A 7,316-nucleotide genomic window follows, 5' to 3' on the forward strand; every position below is an offset into this window, starting at 1 on the left:
TCTCTGCTAATGGGTGGCGTTGTGTTCCTGTCTTGCTAGTTGTTTGGCATAGGGTGTCCAGCACTGTAGCTTGCTGGTCGTTGAGTGAAGCTGGGTGCTGGTGTTGAGATGGAGATCCCTGGAAGATTTTCGCCGTTCGATATTATGTGGAGCTGGGAGGTCTCTTGTGGACCAGTGTCCTGAATTTGGCTCTCCCACCTCAGAGGCACAGCACTGACTCCTGGCTCCTCAATTTGGGATGATTTGTTGTCTATTCATGTATTCCACAGATGCAGAGTACATCAAGTTGATTGTGGAGCTTTAATCCGCTGCTTCTGAGGCTGCTGGGAGAGGTTTCCCTTTCTCTTCTTTGTTCTCACAGCTCCTGGGTCTCAGCTTTGGATTTGGCCGCGCCTCTGCGTGTAGGTCGCCGGAGGGCGTCTGTTCTTCGCTCAGACAGGACAGGGTTAAAGGAGCAGCCTCTTCGGGGACTCTGGCTCACTCAGGCCGGGCGGGAGGGAGGGGCACGGAGTGCGGGGCGAGCCTGCAGCGGCAGAGGTCGGCGTGACGTTGCACTAGCCCGAGGCGCGCCGTGCGTTCTCCCAGGGAAGCCGCCCCTGGATCCCGGGACCCCGGCAGTGGCGGGCTGAACAGGCTCCCGGAAGGGCGGCGTGGACAGTGACTTGCCCTCGCACACAGGCTTCTTGGCGGCGGCAGCAGCAGCCCCAGCGTCCCACGCCCGTCTCTGGGCTCCGCGCTCTCAGCCGCGACTTGCGTCCGTCTGTGGAGCCCCTCCAAGCAGCGCTCCTAATCCCCTCTCCTCGCGCACCAGGAAACCAAGCGGGAAGAAAAAGTCTCTTGCCTCTTCGGCAGCTCCAGAGTTTCCCCGGACTCCCTCCCGGCTAGCTGTGGCACACTAGCCCCCTTCAGGCTGAGTTCTCACCGCCAGCCCCAGTCCTCTCCCAGAACTGTCCTTTTAAACAGTTAAACATGATGGATTGAAGATGTGTTTTCCTGCTCCTCTTGAAATGACACTGAAATGACAATACAGCAATGAAAGGCTATAAATCCAATAGGACAAAAAGAATAGGAGAGGACACAGGAGTTGACAAAAAATGTCATTAGCTTTACAAGATAGAAGAAGGTGGAGTAGTAACTGCCTTCCTGAGTAGAGGGAACTTAAACCTCTAGAGGCAGATAAAAAGTGAGAAGTTAGTGCATCACCTCACAGAGCCTCAGAAAAACGCAAATATGAAGATACGTTGTACTGATTCTGCAGAAGTTGGGGGTAGGGTGAAAGGCTAAAAAAGGTGGGGTTAGGAGTTAGTGTAATTCTCTAAGTGTCTTGAGGCTCAAGTCTCCACCCATAAAATTCTTGTGGTCAGGTGATTACATTTCTCCAATCTTGCAAATAAAAAGGGATTTTCCCTGGAGATAGAAAGGTTCCAGAAACAAGACAATAGGATTTCAAGAGGGCAGATTGAGGCACCAGAAAAAGGAGGGTTAAGTAAAAGCAGACAGACTTTAATTATGAGCCCAAATCTCTAATGAAAGATTAGATAGTCCTTCTCTGATATTTTGGGATGCTCCACTTCAAAGTACACTGAATCATCCTTCAGTGAAGCTCACTGGTTGTAAGCCTTATTAATGCATTTCAGCTCCATATTATAGTGTTCTTAAATAGAAATAGAGAGCACTTACATCTAGTCATTTTTATCAGCAGACACCTGAGAAAATCCCACAACATGAAAAACAACAAACAAACAAACAAACAAAAGTTATTCAGGGACACATAGTTTTTAGAGGCAGAAGCCCTGTGTGTCTCCCTTTGCCTGGCAAAACAATAAAGCTATCTTTTTCTACTTCACCCAAAACTCTGTCTCCAAGATTTGATTTGGCACCAGTGCACAGAGAGGCTGAGCTTTGGGTAACAGTTTTGGCAACCATGAAGGGGCCAATTTGGGGACGGTCCCAGGGGTGTCCCTGAAGGCCAGATCACCCTGGACCCTTGCCTGGAAAGGCTGAGCCCCAATCATACCCTGTCCACCATCCCAGCAGCTGGACTCTGAGTTCGGAATAGATGGTGGAAGAGGGACAGCCCTAGCAGCTGCGCTTTTGCCTTGAGGATGTTCCTCTCTTCCTCCTGCCTGGACCACCCTAGACTTCCTCCTCCAAGAAATTATTTTGGGGAAGCAGAAAAGACAGCATCTTATGTTGTGACACCTCTGCCAGAATCTGGGTCTCCCATCACCTGGAAGCTTCCTTACATCCTTCCAAAGCTGGCAGACAAGATGCTGCTGAATGTGAAAAAGAGCAATGACCTGAGCAGCAGCTTGAAGAAAAATGGAAGGAACTCTATGATGTTCTTATTACTAGTCACGCTTCTCTAAAGTTGCATGGAGTAAAACTGTGGGTACATCACACTAGAGTAAGAAGATTACCAGAGATGAACCAGCCAAGCCTGCCTACAGCCAGTGAGCAGACTCCCAAGAAGCAGACATCTCACCCTTTGGGAAAGTATTTGTTTTGACAAATGGAATGAAAGTTCTGCTCTCTTATCCTTTCTCATACCTTTTACTACAAAACTATAGATTCATATGCTGATTCTTTCAATAATTTTAACTGCTAGATATGTGGTCAGCTTCCTATTTCCTGGTCTTCAGGATTGCCTTAATGGGTTTTCCCCATACAGGGAATGGTTTGAAAACAACTGGCTACAAGTCTCTCCAAAGTGCCAAGTGTGGAACAGGTTTCAGGCTTATTCCTAAGGGACTGAGATCTTAATCATAAAAGACTTGGATCTGGGACTTGGAACTCAAATATTTCTAATTCGGTATCTATTCCACCAAATTTAGGCAGGACTACGCCCCATCTCAGCAGGAAGTAGTCAGAGCAGTCGTCACCCCATTCTCTCAAAGATTTGGGAAAGATAAAACCGAAATGGGGATTAAAATCAAGTCCCCCTAAAACCAACTTCCTCTGCCGAGTTTATGATTAACATCTCTATTATCCAAAATGATTGTTTCCTTTCTTGTCCAACATCTGTTCTCCTCAAGATTGAGGAGTATCAAAGAAAAGGGGGTAATGAAACCAAGTGGGGCCCTGTGGGGCTCCTTGGCATGGAGGCCATTTTGTCCCCCAGTGCTTTGTAGGCAAGACTCCAGCCTCCATGACTTTCCCTGAGTTCCAAAGGGCAGATTCAAGCAGATGCTAATCAAGAGAGGAGCAGCCAAGAAACGACCTTAGGCAAGACTAAAGGGACCAGAGTAGCTCATCAAGATTAGGAGACAGACCACCTGAGATGAGATTAAGAGAGTGCATTAGTCAGAGTTCTCTAGTGACAGAACAAATAAATTTCAGAGGTAGTAAAATTTTTGGAGGGAAGAACCCCTGGATGATCATTTACTAAAATGAGAGTGTAATAGATGACAAGCCTTATTTTTGCAAATAATTAATGGATAATTCTATGTCTCTCATTTGATCTGCCTGAATTTTGGTTTATTGACATACCAGTTTCACAAAATGAAAGCATAGCTCGAAGTCCAAATCGCTATTTGTAGTTTTCTTTTTTCTCTTTTCTATTGAGGAAATGGTATTCTTTAATCCACACTTTTGGTATTTTAATACTTAAATTGCTACAGTTCATGATACACTAAAATGTGGTGATCATTTCACAGTATACACATAAATCATTACGTTGTACATCTTAAACTTATTCAATGTTATATGTCAATTATATCTCAATAAAACTAGAGCAAAAAGAAGTTATTTAGAGGGAAAAGATACAAGACAGAAACGGTGAAGGAAAGTTAAAGAAACAATTAACATGGTCTGAAAAAAAGTACAGACTATATGTCCATGAAATAAGAAACAAAAACAATCAATAAAAAGTATGGGGCCCTCCCTGGTGGCACAGTGGTTAAGAATCTGCCTGCCAATGCAAGGGACACGGGTTCGATCCCTGGTCCAGGAAGATCCCACATGCCGCGGAGCAACTAAGCCCATGCGCCACAACTATGGAGCCTGAACGCTAGAGCCCGCAAGCCACAACTACTGAGCCCATGTGCCACAACTACTGAAGCCCGCGCACCTAAAGCCCGAGCTCCACAACAAAAGAACCACTGCAATGAGAAACCTGCGCATGGCAATGAGGAGTAGCCCCCGCTCGATGCAGCTAGAGAAAGCCCACGTGCAGCAACGAAGACCCAGCACAACCAAATAAATAAATTAAAAAAAATAAAATAAAGACACGTGTTTCCCAAATCGCCCTTCCACTGAATGTTGGAGGTTTGCATAAATAAAAAAAATAAAAAAGTATGCACATCTTAAAACTATAATAGCTGAAATTGTAGGAATTTAATAGAAAGTTCATAAAAGAAAGTCAAGCATACAGATAGCCAATAGGCACATGAAAAGATGCTCAATATCACTAATTACCAGAGAAATGCAAATCAAAATCACAAAGAGTTATCACCCCACATAGGTAAGAATGCCCATCATCAAAAAGTCTACAAATAATAAATGCTGGGGAGGCTGTGAGGAAAAAAATCCCTCCTACACTGTTGGTGGGAATGTAAATTGGTGCAGCCTCTACGGAGAACAGTATGGAGGTTCCTTAAAAAATTAAAAATAGAGTTACCATATGATCCAGCAATCCCAATCCTGGGCATATATCCAGATAAATCTCGAATTCAAAAAATACAAGCACCACAATGTTCATAGCAGCACTATTTACAATAGCCAGGACATGAAAGTAACCCAAATGTCCATCAACAGATGAATGGATAAAGAAGATGCGATACATGTCTACAGTAGACTACTACTCAGCCATAAAAAAAGAATGAGATAAATGCTATTTTCAGCCACATGGATGGACCTAGAGATTATCATACTAAATGAAGTAAATCAGACAGAGAAAGACAAACTTCATATGATATCACTTATATGTGGAATCTAAAGTATGATACAAATGAACTTATTTATAAAACAGAATCAGACTCACAGATATAGAAAACAAATTTATGGTTACCAAAATGGAAAAGGGGAGGATAAATTAGGAGTTTGGGATTTGAAGATATGAAATACTATATATAAAATATATAAACAACAAGGTCCTACTATATACTACAGGGAAGTACATTTAATAACTTGTAATAACGTATAATAGAAAACAATATGAAAAAGAATATATATATACACATACATATATCTGAATCACCTTGTTGTACACCAGAAACTAACATAACATTGTAAATCAACTATACTTCAATTTTCTTAAAAAAAAAAAGAAAATTAAGTCAAGGAAATTTCCCAAAATTTCAACTGCAAAGAGTAGGGGGTGGTAGAGATAGAAAGCAAAAGAATAACAAAATAAAAGATTCAATCCTGGTGGTCCAAAATCCAACATAAAGGAATTCTGGACAGATGCAAGAAATAGAAAGAAATAGAAAAATAGAAAGCAAAGGATTATCAAAGGAATAAATCAATAGAATTTCTCAAAATTGAGTCTCTGAAATGTTCACTGAATATCTGTCAGGATGAATGAACAAGTGAACACAATGGAAAAAGAGAAGACACCAAACCTTCCTGAGTGATGAATCAGATTGATTAAAAGGATCTGGAGCCAGAATAGAATAGGACTTGTCAATAGCAATACCCATGCCTGCAAGCCAGAAATCTGGTCATCATCATCACCACTTGGGTGTGAATGACCATGCCATTCTCCAAATTAAGAAATATAGAGAAGGCCCAAGCATGTACAGGAAGTTAGAATTGGGCCCTTATGAACCTGAGCTACTATAGAACACAGAAAAGGAATGTGGTAAAGCTTTAAGTAAATTAAAATGTAATATTTGCCTCTGATCTTCATTTTCAGAGTGAGCTCAGCTGTTCTGATATTTCCTCATTTACTCACTCTCTTACTTCCTGTCTTTGGGGTCAAGTAATTTTTGAAATTATTTGAATGAAAAAAATGTTGACTGCCATATCAGTAAACAAAGGGTGTTGCAGCCATCAAGCCATCACATTGCAGCCACCCCAAAGGTGAGCCTTTGAGGGAACTCAGGATAGAAACAGGATGCCTGCCATCAAGCAGTCAATCACTGCAACAATCCTCCTAAAGGTGCACGCTGAGGAGACTCAGAATGGGAAAGCACAGGATATTGGCCCCACATAGTTAAGTTGTATATCAAAGGAATGATTTCAATGAGCCCAGACTCTTGTATCTTCCCATATATAGAAAAGTGCTAAATTCCTTAACTTAAGCTATCTGGTTTTCTTTAACAGTAATCTTTTTATGTTCAGACTACTTGGTTTTTGTTGCAAAAACTCCTATATATCCTGGATCCTCCCTTACCTTTTCAGAGTGGTCCCTCAGAGTAATCTAAGAGTCCTGTCTCCCAGGCTTGGGCTTGAATTCCTCAGAAAATCCACCAAATAAAACGCAACTCTCAACTTCTAGGTTGTGCTTTTTTTTTTTTTTTTTTTTTTTTTTTCAGTCGACGATAGTTTCAGGAATGATTCACAAGTTCCCCTTACCTCAGGTAGATCTCTACCTAAGAAGATAACTCCCTCTCCTCCATATTTTGAAAGGGGTATGGGAAGAGGAAAAAGAAAGAATTGGAAAAGCATTGAGCAAGCAGGGATATCAGGGAGTACTGAATGTCCAAAATTACCACTCAAGAGGCTAGTTTAGCTCACACAGGAATTCTCATAGGATCTTCCCCCGCAAACCAATTCCTCCTCTACTTAATGCAAAGGTCACTCAGAATGAAGCTGTGACAAAGACGCTTAGAGCCTGTATTTTTTGATTATCAATGCCTCACATTAGCACAGCAAATTGTGTTCAGAGTCAGCCTAACCTGTTCTCCCATTCCTTACTACTTTAGCAACTCCTTCAGAGTGTTGGTGAGGAAGTATATGAAAATATGTATTTCATGGTTTATTAGGCTCTTATTAAAATAGTTGACAAAGAAATTTAAAGACTGTGAGTTTAAATTCTTGTCATCTTATCCTTCATCATTGAAAAAAAAATGACTTTCAATGCAGTTTCTACTTTCCCAAAACTCTTACCTGAGCTTTAATAAGTGACATAAAATCCTGACTTGACCCACCTGTTAATGAACTGTGAGATGGCCTAAAGATGCCATCTCTAGATGGCCTAAAATAAATCAAATCCTTATGGTATTAATTTTAGAAGAAAGCAAAAATATTTCAGACAAATGAATTCAGCAAAATGAATATCCAAGTGAAATTAACTCTGCTTGTTGTAGAAACACAGCAGTAGGAATAGTAATAAACAACCAAATAGTAGGAACAGCATAAACAAATACCAGGAA

This window comes from Hyperoodon ampullatus (assembly GCF_949752795.1).
Source record: "Hyperoodon ampullatus genome assembly, chromosome: 11".
In the NCBI taxonomy this organism is placed as follows: domain Eukaryota; kingdom Metazoa; phylum Chordata; class Mammalia; order Artiodactyla; family Ziphiidae; genus Hyperoodon; species Hyperoodon ampullatus.